This window comes from Cucurbita pepo, chromosome 20 (genome assembly GCF_057944985.1).
Source record: "Cucurbita pepo subsp. pepo isolate OVF chromosome 20, ASM5794498v1, whole genome shotgun sequence".
In the NCBI taxonomy this organism is placed as follows: domain Eukaryota; kingdom Viridiplantae; phylum Streptophyta; class Magnoliopsida; order Cucurbitales; family Cucurbitaceae; genus Cucurbita; species Cucurbita pepo.
Genome location: NC_141817.1, coordinates 8331564 through 8345612, shown reverse-complemented (window position 1 = coordinate 8345612; position 14049 = coordinate 8331564). Strand labels below are relative to the sequence as shown.

Below are 14049 nucleotides of genomic sequence, written 5' to 3'. Positions count from 1 at the left end.
TCACCTTAAGTACCACTGATTCTCTAATGAACAATTTGTCTATGATCCAATCATAAACCAAGTCCCTTTCGTGCCAATGAGAGGGCGGGGCCCTATTGTTCAAGTATCGAAATCAGTACTTAAGAGAACAACTCACCTACTTTCTTTATTTTTTATATGGAAATGAGTGAATTCCATCTTATGATATTATGTTTCCAACTCCCTATTTGGTCAAGTCCCCAAAATGGTAGGCATATTGAATCGGCTAAAACAGTCATTCTCACCCATTGAAATTAAAGGACAAACCCTCGTAGGCAGGAGTTCATAACTCACTCAAAATTAAGATCAAGTCGCATATGATTATCATGTGAAATATTAATCTTCTCAATTAATGGATTTACAAAGAGAGATTAAATATTTCTTGGTCCAGTTTTATACAAACTCATTGTATAGGATACCCCACCCATATGTCTCCACATAAACGATTTGGATCGAACTATTTGTAACGATTACAAAGTGGGCCGTATCAATAGTGTTACCAGGATAAGGCACCCAACCTTATCCATATACTATAGACTCTTTAGGTTATTACTTGAACACAATCCTCTTGTATGTCAACCACATACGGTTCAAGATTACATTAATAACCTTGTATTTTCATATAATGGATTAGAATTAAATTACAAATAAAATAATAAAAATTATTATTAAAAACTAAATAATTAATTACGTGACATGACATAAATCCCAACAGTCTCTCACTTGCACTAAAGCTGGTGAGACATGTGTCCTAGGGCATACTCTATACCCAACATATTCTCCCACTTGCCCTAGAGAATATGAGCATGTCTCGTAATCCTAGACATTCTAGGTGACCCTCGAACACTTTAGCCTAGAGAGCTATTTTATACAAATCAAAATAATTATCATTAAAAGTCATCTTTGTCATTAGGGCGATGCTTTCTCTCACTATCATTCTTTATAGATAGATCTTTTATAGTTTCCTTAATATTAGTCTTTGTGTCACTATCATCACAATGAAAAGTGACCGACTAAATCACATCTGAAACACCTTTCAAATATTTAAGAAATTATTATAGTCATACAAGTCATTTTGTTGTTTTAAAAGAAATATATATATATATATATTCCACTTTATACCATACTTCAAAATCTAAGGTAAAATTGATCTTAACATAAATTTCTCTAAATTTAGGTAACTAATGTAACGCTTACAAGATCAAATCTTTAACTTCATACACAAAATAAAAAATTCTCATTATAGAAAACATTAATTTTTCACTTAATGGTCATACCATCAGTTTAACTAATATAATCTAACTAACCGTATATTTAACGTTAATTCTCATATAGACATTAATTGTCTCCCACTCAGGAGAGATAATTAATCATACTCTCAACCTTTGAGGTTACTTATAATACTATTCCTCTGACTCCATATTTCAATGATCACTATCATTCTTTGAAGTCTTCCATCAAATAGTTGACAACAATTTTGTCAATAATATACATTAGACAATATTAACGTTTATCCTTAAATCTTTATTTTTAGGAGATACATAATTATACCAAATAATTTATTTGGTATGGGTTAAGTAGTCTATTTATGTTAGATTGAAAGATTACATCATCATAATGAATAACGTGTCCTTAACATAAAATTTGATAAAATCCACTAATTAATAATTTTCTTGTTTTCACAAGCTCATTACAATTTATTTTAAGTCATAGGTTATCAAACCTTCTATAACGGATCGGATTAAAAAAAAAAAAAAAAGGTCAACGGCAGAACCGAAAACTCCAGCGAACGCCGGAGTTTTCACTCGCGCATGACCCACAAAGGGCGGCTGAAGGCTGGGATGCCACAGAACTTGACCCCGACCTTCAGCAACCCCAAAACGACCAGCAAAGAACAAAAAATAGAGAAAAACGAAGAAGAATAGAAAAATTCGACGAAACTCCGGCAAGGTCAAACCATACGAAACTGACATCAAACCTCCATTTTACGAAACAAAAGTAATCCCAGACCTTTTACACACATCAGGGGTAGATTTAGACGAATCCTATACGTCGAACACCGTCGGCAAGGGAGACGGAACGTCGGATTTCGAACTTCACCAGATCCGGGAGTGTGAAGCCTTTACAAACAAGATCTATACCAAAAACGGGGTAGGGGAAGAAGAGACTCGAGAACGGAGGAGAAAGGAGGGAAAAAGGATGTCGAAACGCACAGGCAACCGGGTGAAGAAGACGAAGTCCGACCCGAGGGCCGGATCCTGCAACCTGAACCGAACCTAATCACCTTAGATCAGTCCAGTACCTGACGGTTCCCGCGGCCCAGTCGCTTCAGCCCAAAACGCGTAAGCCCAGTTATGGCCCAACCCGATAGCCTCGACCCGAGACCCGCAAGCCCAGTCCAACGCCGACACGCCCAGCCCAGCCCACCTGCATTTTTCCTTCAACCGGACCAGCCTGTCACCCGCAAACGACTTGTCACCCGCAAACGACCCAACACCCGCAAGCGACCGGATAACCCGCGATCGTACACCCATGTGACATCGACGGCGACATCGTACACCCCAGGATCGTGGCACATGCATAGGGTAGTTGTTTTTTTTCCATTTCATAGTCTAGGTTGAATTCGGTTTGCATCATAGTATAAGTTAGTTTAGGTTGAATTGTATTTGCATAATAAACCATAGGGTAGTATAAGACATTCATTTCCGTTTTGTTCATTTCTGTTTATTTCAATAATGTTCTTTTCCCTTCTTTTCCTTGTAATTATCTTTTCTTTCACGAGGTAATAAAAGGTGAGTGTAGGTCGCATTTATGAACATGGCCCATTTAATGTATATTCCGTATTTCAAAAGGTGAGTGTAAGTCGCATTTATGAACATGGCCCATTTAATGTATATTCCGTATTTCAAGCTATAGTAATGACCTTATATTAAATAGGTAAAATTTAGGGTGTCTTTCATTTGAACTTTAGAAAATCACATTTGTCATACAAATATATTTTCCTATTTAAAATTAAATAAAAGACTATTTTGTTTCTGGTTAGGAGTAGGCATAATTTTGAACATATTCAACCTCTTTGAATTTGTCTTAGCATATATGCTTAATTCAAGTTATTGAAGTGTTGTAAACTAAATTTACTACTCTTCCATAATCTCAAAAAGTGTTTAATAGACAATTTTTAAAGCAATCATGTTCACCATGCAATCCCTATTACATATCCTAACAAGAGTTTGGTAATAGGTTATAATTTTTTTTTTTAATATGTGAGACTATATCTAATATAGTCTTGTTTTCTCCTCTTACCTCACAATTTTACAAAATTGTATTAGGTTTAAAGTTGGAAATCAATTCCACTTTTTATCAAGTAATTTTAGTACACAATGTTCTCGTACTATTCATTATGATTTGATCATAATGTCTTGATAGATTTACCCAAATGGATTTTAACTTTAGTCTCATTTTTCTTGAACTTTTTAAAAATAAAAAAATAAAATAAAATAAAGTAAGTTACATTTGGTAATGATACTTATATATTGAATAATCATCAATCAAATTGATAAAATGTTAACAATATTCTTTGGATTTTGCATTCAGCAAATCACTTGGGTCAGAATGCATGAGCCCAAAATTCTTTGGTCTTGTAGCCTTATTCAATAAAAGCTCAATGATTATCTTGCATAAAAAGCGAGATCCATAGACATGTAATGTAATAACTCCAATGTTTAGAGAATTACCTTTTACTAGTCTCTTCATTGTATTCAAATTGATGTTAATCAATTAACTGCTAAAGACAAGTATCATCCTTGAGGAGAAAACAATTTGTCTTTTTATCCTTGATTCTTTAATCATGAATATCTCAATATTTCGTAGTATAGTAAGTGTTAACGTTTTAACATATACTAATTGTACTAGCTGAACATATTTTCAAACAATGTTGAAAATATAAACTTTAATCGTTCCAAATAACTCCTATATGAACTACTTAATAATTAAGTTTTAGAAATTGAATTTCTTTTATGGTTACTATAAAGTGTTCAGCATTTAGTAACAATTTTTACTTAGCATCTTAATGTCTCCCACTACATCCACTCACATTGATTTCCTAGTGTCAACTAGTAGCATCTATTCTACCTCATCAAGTATTTTTCAAGAATTATATATAAATATAATGAAGAATAAATCTTGATAGTAAATCTTATATCAACTATCCAGGTGGTGTCACTTAGTCTCCACCAAAAATCTAATTAGGGGTGTACATGGTCCGGGTTGGGTTGGGTTGGAGGATTTTTTTGACCCAACCCAAAAATTTGGGTTGGTTGGATTAGTAACCCAACCCTCTATCTTTTGGTTGGGTTCGGGTTGGTCCAAAAAAAATTTAAAAAAATTAATTTGTATGACGTAAAATGATAAAACAATTACTACCTCTAAGTTGTAGATCAAAAATATCAAACTCTCTATTGCATCCATATTATCACCTATAAATGTATAAAGAATATGCAATGAATCAATTCTAAAGTTACCACATGTAATTAAATTATCTACATTCACAATATATAATCATTCAACAAAATGCCTAAAAATTCACCTATAAATATGTAAAGAATATTCAATGAATTAATTTCAAAATTACACCATTCCACAAAATATTTAAAATTTTTAAATTATCCAACCCTCTCTTGCATTCTTAATTCCTACCAAAGAAAAATAGCATCTTGAAAGTTAGTACTGTTTTAAGATTGTTTGGATAAAGCATAGTGTAACTTCAAATATTTTATTTACATTGAAAAATAATTATTCTTACATGACGTTGGTGAAACTTGAAGATCTTAAATCATCTGGAAAAATAAAATATAAATTGTGATATAACGATACATAATAATCTTAACAAATAGACAATAAATAGATTTGGAGTTACCTGTCTCAATCTTAGAACAAATCTCCAAATCTTTTAGTTGTTGAGAAATATCTAACCATACTTATTTTCTATCAACCCAATTTTGTGTATATACCAGAGCTTCCACTATTTTGGGTGTCAAAGAACTCCTAAAAGAGTCAAGAATCCTCTACCCGTACTAAATGCTGATTAAGAAGATAAAGTCGACACTGGAACGGCCAAAACATCTTGGGCAAATTTCAATAAAACTTTATACTTAAACTCATTTGCTTTCCACCCTGCCAAAACATCAAAATTATCATCAAGTTCTTCACTAGGGTTAGATAAATATCGATCCACATCATTCTTTAACTCGAGTGAATGTTGCTCTTCTCTTCTTCGTTTGTATCTTAATAATACTAATATTGAACCACTGAAATTCTCTTCATCAATTGTGTCCATCTCCATACTCATGGACTTAGAAGTGAGTCTTGATTCAGATTGATGGTGATCTTGAACATTATCATAAAACTTGTAGTAATCATACAAACGAATTAAATAATTCTTTATGCCATCCACCATCACTTTAGCCATAGCATCTTCATAAATATTCGAAAAGCAAAATGATATGTAATCCAATTTGTAACGAGGATCGAGTACCACCGCTATGAATATCAACTTATTAATCCTTTCCACTCAGCCCCAATATTTGTCATACTTAACTTTCATATTTGAACTCTACTTAAAACAGAGTTCACATTTGTACTCCACTGAATTAAAAGTTCTCGAATACCCCAAAGTTCATGAAAATAAGAATTAGAAGTCACATATAAAGAACCACTTATCTTCGTAGTGACATCATAGAAAACCTTCAAAAACTTTACAAACACGGCAACATTTTTCCAATCATCAATGGTTGGTGGCCCTATTCTTTTGTTTCCATGATCCCCCTCTTTGAAATAATCAACATAATCGGATTCTTCCTCTTCTAATACTTTGAAAGCTTTTTCAAATTCCAAGGCATGATCAAACATCAAATAAGTGGAATTCCATTAAGTCGCCACATCCAAACAAACAAGTGCTCTACATTTAATTTTTTCTTGTTCAACACGATCTTTAAATTTTGTCAATCTCTTGGGGGATGATCTAACATACCTCACGACATTACGAACACTAGAAATGGAATCATGCATTTCTTTAAGCCCTTCATTCATAATCAAATTAATTATGTGAGAACAACACCTCATGTGTAATATTTCTCCATCTAAGACAAGTGAATTCCACTTCTAAGCCTTCTCATAATATATGAAATAGCTATATCATTGGAACTTGCATTATACGTGTCAGTGTAAGACAAACCCTTTTGAAATGACTGACTAAAAAATCTTTCAACTTCTTAGGTAATTCAGTACATAGCAGAGAGGGAAAGAGAAATTTCTTTCCCTACTGAGGTAATTATTGGGTTGTGTAATGTCAGGTTTGGGCTTGGGCTTGGGCTTTGGTCAGAGACCAGACAAACTGTAGATTGTGCTTTGACTTTGGGCCTTTGGGCTTTAATTTCTTTTTTTTTTAATATTTTCGGGTTGGGCCGGGTTGACCCAATCATTTTCTTTTGGTACCCGAACCCAACCCAAATCAGATCGGGTTAAAAAAATAGACCCAACCCAAACCCGAAATCCAACACAACCCAACCCAACCCTTATATTTCGGGTTGGGTCGCGTTGGGTTCTCCGATTTCCAGGCTGGGTGTACACCCCTAAATCTAGTAAGTCAAATTTACTTTCATTTAGATTTTTCTTTCCATAGAGTAATTTTGAAAGTTTCTCTCACTATAACTGTCCTCCCTCGTTACTAACTATTTCCTATAATAAGAGCCATAAGATTTTTCTTCAATTTTTGTAATACTTAATTTCTAGATCACTCAGATAACTATCTAAATTTAACTTTTATTGATTTTAACATCTCACATTATTTTTATTTTTATTTTTTATTTTTTATTTTTTTTTTTTTTTTTGTCAATTATCTAAGTTTCCAATCTACCCTTTCATAACCCTTTGTTGGTTGGATTGTTTTTAATGTGAATTGCCAAATTTTTAAACTATTAAAAAACTAATCACGTTATGAGCCTGGCTTAATGAAATTAAATAAAATTTGACTAATTCAACTCCTAGGTCGATTCCCAGGTAGAGGTGTTCCATTTTTGTTAGCCTATTAAAACTAATTCAGTTATTGAATAATCTTAAAATTCTAGCCTTTTGAACCCTTTAAAATCAAATGTAATAGATTACTTAAAATTCTAATCATATTAAAACATACCTTAATCCTATTAGGTAAATATCATGCATTCAATTTAAGAAATATATATCCTAATTTATTTTTTCGATTTATTTCCGAGCAAACAATTATACATAGTTGTATATGGAAAATACATACTAATTAGAAAATCATCTTAATTCTATTACGAAACAACCTAACCAAAATTTGGGATACCTCATCCATTCAATCAATTAAGGGTTTAATTAAATTAAAAACAAATCAAAATTGTTCAGTGTGGGATTTAAACCCACGCCCACCAAAACCTTAATCAAGCACCATAGACCAACAAAGCCATCTCAACTTTAATGATTGGAAGAAAATAATTCATCTGTATTACAAAGGTTTAGAGATCAAAATATTAAACCAATAATAATTGTTAAATCCATATAAGAACTCTCGAGAAATTTCTCAAAATAAATGTTGGGAGTGGGATTTGGACCCACACCCTTTTGAACCAAACCCTTAATCTGACACCTTAGACCAACTCAGCCATCTCAACCTTGATACTTGAAAAAAACTTATCCATTTTTATTCTTTATGATGTGAGATATATGACGATGAAATGACTTCACATTATGATGTTATATATTAAGATGATGTGCAAGTATTAAATGTCAAGATGCACTGTGAAGACGAGTTTTTAAAGGCACAACCCTAGTTAATATTAATGATGATGAATGTATGAAGTTCCATGCTTATATGTTATTAGAGTAATGTGTGAACAATATATAGGGTTATGTGATAAAAATGATTTAAAGATGAAAACTAGGGAGGCTTCATGCATTTTGTGTGTTCATATACATTGGAATACTTTCCTATTTATGATGATGAGTATGGATGTGATTAAAAATTAAAAGAGAAGATTTGAGAGTAAGAATTAATTAAAAATTAGCTCATGTCAACATAATTAAAACAAAGAAGATAATAAAATAAAAACACAAAAAGAAAATAGAATAAGAAAATAGAATAATAACCACAGAGGTATAATGGATAGAGAAACAAAAAGGGATAAAAAAAAAAAAAAAAAAAGAAAGAAGATATTAAAACACAGAAAAAAGAATATAATGAAATAACACCTAGTAGATAAAGTAATTCTAAAATGTATTATAAAATGATAGTATCTAATAAATTGTATTGTTAGACATATTTATATCCCAAGAACCATTAAATCTAAATTGGTTAAATAGTTAACAAAATTTAGGAACTATAATTACGGAAGGAATTCAGTGACCATGTTTAATAGGGTGAAGCACCTTGGCATAAGTGAGAACGAATTCGGGGGACGAAAGCAAGCTAATTTGGAGTTAGATAGAACTTCGGCTGAGGTCATCCAAGTAATTGGTTTTACTATCGGCATGGTTATATTTGATGTTGACACATGCTTTGTGAATCTGCACGTGTCATATATATTGATATGTTTGAATGTTTATGGATCAATATGCTTATGATATGATATGATATGTATATGTTATAATATGTGAATTGTATGATAATACTTACGTGTTTGAGATAGGATACGAGAAGATACACTAAACATAATTTAACGATAGGAGTCAGATATGTTCATGAAACGTTAAGGTTATGTTACGTATCTAAGTGCTATGGATATGAGAGATTGATAAAAATGATATGGCTAGGATCAATTGATAAAAGAATACGATTAGGTTATGGCTAGAAAGGGATATGATTATGATAGATTGATAGAACGATAGCGTTAGGATACGTTTTTGTAACGATATGACTAAGGTACATTCATATAATGATATGACTGTGATATGTATAAGAACGCTAAGACTATGATAAGTTAGGGAACGATATGACCACGAAGTGTTTATGATATGATATGATTATGATACGATGTGAATGACGGAAATGTGAATTGTATGATAGTACTTACGGTACGATGTATTCAATGATATGTTTGAGATAGGATACGAGAAGGATACAATAATATTTAGTACTAAATTATAATTTACAATATATGTATAATTTATTATAAGGCAAATATCTTTTCCATAGGTATCTTTCCATTTCTTATTATTTCTATTTATTACTCCTCCATATCCTTGTAATTTATTTGATTATAAATAGATAACTTTCACACCATTTATGTGTGGTGGATTAGGCAAACATTCACATGTTATCAGAGCCCTTAGCAACACCAACCTTTATTTTCAATGCCTTATGAATCCCCTACCCATCTTCTTCTCTGCAGGGGCAGTCTCCATGGCTACCACATGTAGAGTTGATTGATTACTCATTGGTTCCACTCTATTGACCTCCAAATCACCGTTCGCCATACTTTGTACATACAACCTCATCTTTTCCAACACAATTGATTTTCCCTCCACCAACATTGTCACAAATGCTTCTTTTACTGTATTTTCCAATTCTACATACAAATACAACACATGGCTTTACATAGCCTCAAAATGAAACTATTAAAGGCATTCCAAGACCGGTAACTTTCATACTTAATGGCCATAATTAACCATTATATAATCAACCTGCATGGTTTTATATAGTCTCCAAATGAAACTATTAAAGACATTCCAAGAGTGGTAACATTCATACTTAAGGGCCATAATTAACCATTCTGTAATTGTAACCTGAAGTAACTAAAAAGTCTTAAAATACATTAATGAAATACAATAATTCTAAATTGTAATCCACCTAAAATTTATAACATGAAACTTCATTCTTCTACAATGCGGCATGAATTAAAATATCTTTTGATAATTTCAACAATATTTTCTTCACATCTTCAGTGAAGTATATTGTATGATTGATGTCTCTTGGTTCATATCATTTAGTCTTTTGTTGCGTCGTTTTAAAGGTGTTTTCAAAATACATAAGTCCATGACTATATTTTAAGATGAAGATGACGTTTTATGAAAGTTTAAATGAAGTATTTTTGCATTTAATGTTCATGATGTGTATACTGTGATTACCAAATTTCATGTGTAACCTTAAGATGACATATCTCATAAGTAATGGAGTCCATTTAGTAGGTTAATCTAACATTACTTAATTGGATTATTTCGAAGCAATTCCTACATAAAAGTGGCAGATGGGATTGCAAGAAGAAGTTAGGAATCAATTTTTACCTTGTCGTGGACTATAGCACTGAGTTATAGGCTCTAGGAAATCATTTTTGGTGGAGGCTCATTTTTGGTGGAGGCTCCTAATTTTATAGTCAAATTCATCGAGTCATAGGCTCTCAAAGGCACTGAGTTATAGGCTCTAGGAAATCATTTTTGGTGGAGGCTCCTAATTTTATAGTCAAATTCATGGAGGAGGCTCCTAATTTTATAGTCAAATTCATCGAGATAGGGTCAACTTTCAAGTCATTTTTCCACCTTTTTGGGCAGCTCGATACAAACCAATTTCTTCATCAAAGTTGTGAGCAATCTTGTTTAGAAATCTTAATTCATCCATATTCTTTATAAAAGTTTAGGGTCAAAATATTAAACATTCTCAAAATAAATGTTGGGAGTGGGATTTGAACCCACACCCTTTTCGACCAGAACCTTAATCTAGCGTCTTAGACCACTCGACCATCTCAACTTTAATGCTTGAGAAAAAAAAATTAATCCATCCGTATTCTTTATAAAGATTTAGGGATCAACATATTAAACATCGTATAAGGACCCTCAAGAAATTTCTCAAAATAAATGTTGAGAGTGGGATTTGGTTACCAAAACCTTAATCTAGGGCCTTAGACCAACTCGGCCATCTCAACTTTGAGAGCTTGAAAAAAAATTAATCGATATTTATTCTTTATAAAGGTTTAGGGTATAAAAAATAATTGTTGAGAGTGGGATTTGAACCCACGCCCTTTCGGACCAGAACCTTAATCTGGCGCCTTAGACCAACTCGGCCATCTCAACTTTGAGAGCTTGAAAAAAAATTAATCGATATATATTCTTTATAAAGGTGTAGGGAATAAAAAAATAATTGTTGAGAGTGGGATTTGAACCCACGCCCTTTCGGACCAGAACCTTAATCTGGCGCCTTAGACCAACTCGGCCATCTCAACTTTGATGCTTGGAAAAAAATTAATCCATTTGTATTCTTTATAAAGGTTTAGGGATCAAAAGATAATATAATTATTAAATCTTATTAGGATCCCACAAGAAATTTTTCAAAATTATTATTGAGAGTGGGATTTGAACTCCGGTCCTTTCAAACCAAAACCTTAATCTAGCATCTTAGACTAACCCCAACCTTAATAGTCAAATTCTAGACATTAATGTTCACATATTTCTTACAAAGGTATAGGAATGAAGGGATGGGCTAAAACATTAAAAGAAACAAAATACCTTAGACCAATTTGGTCATCTCAACTCTAATATATGAAATGTCCATGTACTTAATGTAACAACCAAAGAATCTACCTAGGCCTATACGGAATTGTCACAAAGCCATCCAATTGTTTAGGTTGCCTGAGGGGACGAGAATCAAATATGGAAAAGACCTCGAAATTTAGATGAAGATTTGTGGAGCTTCTATACAAGTCAAAGCTGGTGATCTTAGAGCTGTTAAAGAGGACGATGAGAGCTTCCTTTTCATGCCCTAAATTTGAAGAGAGCCTACAAGTGTTATGGCCTTATACCATAATTCACGATGCATGTTGAATTTGAAGGTTATAGGGGCATGTTTAGAGCACAAACCAATGATACGAGTAAAATAACGAAAAATGCCCTTACTATACCTTCTATGATGTTTTATGGCTTTTACGACTAACTTGAAGTTTTATATGGCATCTAGTTATGATGTTATGAAGCATAGAAATGATATGTATTTTTTGTGATAGGAGTAGAACATCACATGCTTAGGTTATACCCTTAGCTTTTTATGATAGACCCTCTAAATTCAGAACCATGAACTTACAAACCTATACATTATTTCTAAGGGTATAGCCAAGCCAAGTAAGTTGATTCAAGAAAAAACACATCCACGAACTTGAGCCGAATACAACGCCCAAACAACTAGGTGTCACTAAATATAAGAGACTCAAACATGCTATATGCCCTCAGTCATCTTAGACCTCCACCTATGCGATACACCATTATCACATGTATATTCTTTTTGTAGGATGTTAGATTCATACTATGACATGAGGGATGGAGAAGAATGCTCAGTCTATTGGCTAAAACCAAAATTTGAATTCTGATTTGAGTCTTGAACATAGGTTTTTCTAAAATTCATGATATTTACGGATCATGTGACCTAGTTAGTCTTTTTAAGGGAGTGTTTTTAGGTATAGAAGTAGAAAGTATAATGTATGGAAAAGAAAGTACACAACCTGATGGGACCCACCTCCGACCTATGCGATACACCAATATCACATGTTTCTCTCACTTCAATGGGTGGAATGCCATGTCAATATTCTTTTTGTAGGATGTTAGACTCATATTAGGAAACCGGGGATGCATGAGAATGTTGAGTCGAAGGGGTGAAACCAAAATTGAAATTCTTATTTGAGTCCCAAACATAAGTTTTTCTCAAATTCATGAAGCTTCTTTTCTAGGAACATAGGTTTTAGGTACTACAAAAGTCTCAGATATTCATGATTATATAACCATGAATAAAACGAAAAATTATTTTTTCGACCCAAATGTTCCGGTAAATGTAGAAGTCAAAGAACATTATGAATATTTCATTGATCTGATTGATAATTATTTAATGTATAAGTATCTTTATCAAATGCAACTAAAGTTTAAATATTTTTCTTGAAAAAGTGAGATTAAAGTTGAAATTCATGTAGGTAAATCTATAAAAACTCTATTATCATATCATAATAACCTTGTTACTAAGATTAATTGATAGACAGTGATATTATATTCCAACTCTATGAGTCAATATAATTTTGTGAAAATTATGATGTAAGAGAAGAAAATAAGTCCTTGTAGAAATAGTCGCATAAAAAACTGAGATATACGCCATTACCAGACTCTTCTTAGGAGATAGAGACGGCATATGAACTTGATTACCTTTAAAACTATCTATAAGAGAGAGATTTTGGAAGAGTAGTAAAGTTAGTTTATAACACTTTAATAATTGGGATTGCCAAATATCATAATCGCACTCTTATGGCAGCAGGACAACGATTGTGTGACACTTGTTCTAAACCATTGAACAAGTCAGTCATGTGAAAATTGAACTTTGTGGACAATCTTAACGTATGATCGAGCCTCGAGTCACATCTGAGATAAAATATTTCATAAAAAGTGAGGGAAGAAATGAGTTGAAAACAACTTGAAAGAAAGTAATGTTATATGCTAAAAGCAAATAAGCAGCAACCACAACTTTGATGGCTTATAACGTGGTGAAGAATTGATAACTAGTCATGATAGCAATACGCCTTCAACAAACATGACCGTGACATCTTTACCCACTCAATTGGTTGATGCCTTTGACAACCAACTCTTTGTGAACTCAGCGATGTAGGATAATGTTGACTTTAAAGTCTCTCGATGTGTTTCCAGCTGATCTCAAATTAAAGAGCCTCTTCTAATCTACCATGAACTATTGAAAATCACTTCTTGGTTCGTCAAGTTTTCGTCAACTTTTCACGTCTTTTCAGCTAGAATCTCTCCTACTTCCTTCGTAGCAGGAGATCATACTGCCTTCTTGTGCCTAGTGTTTTCCTGGTCAGGATTGTAACGTTTCAAGTTACTGACATGGACAACAGGGCTAGTCTGCATCCATTAGAGAAATTGAATCATGTATGATGCATTCCCGACATTCTTAATGACTTCGGCTGGTCCATAGTATTGTTGCACCACTCGTTGGTTTTTATTGTTTTGAAATTGAAGCTGATCTAATCTTAGCGTGAT

At 32.8% G+C, this 14049-nt stretch overlaps 3 non-coding genes across 3 annotated transcripts; all 3 read right to left on the bottom strand.

Moving 5' to 3' along the window:
* Positions 1 to 10694: 10694 nt before the first annotated feature.
* On the bottom strand, positions 10695 to 10774 carry TRNAL-AAG (transfer RNA leucine (anticodon AAG)). The gene has a single exon. It is a non-coding gene; the product is annotated as a tRNA-Leu (tRNA).
* Positions 10775 to 11016: 242 nt separating this feature from the next.
* TRNAL-AAG (transfer RNA leucine (anticodon AAG)) lies at positions 11017 to 11097 on the bottom strand. Its single transcript has one exon. It is a non-coding gene; the product is annotated as a tRNA-Leu (tRNA).
* A 68-nt stretch (positions 11098 to 11165) lies between these two features.
* On the bottom strand, positions 11166 to 11246 carry TRNAL-AAG (transfer RNA leucine (anticodon AAG)). The gene has a single exon. It is a non-coding gene; the product is annotated as a tRNA-Leu (tRNA).
* Between the last annotated feature and the right edge of the window lie 2803 nt (positions 11247 to 14049).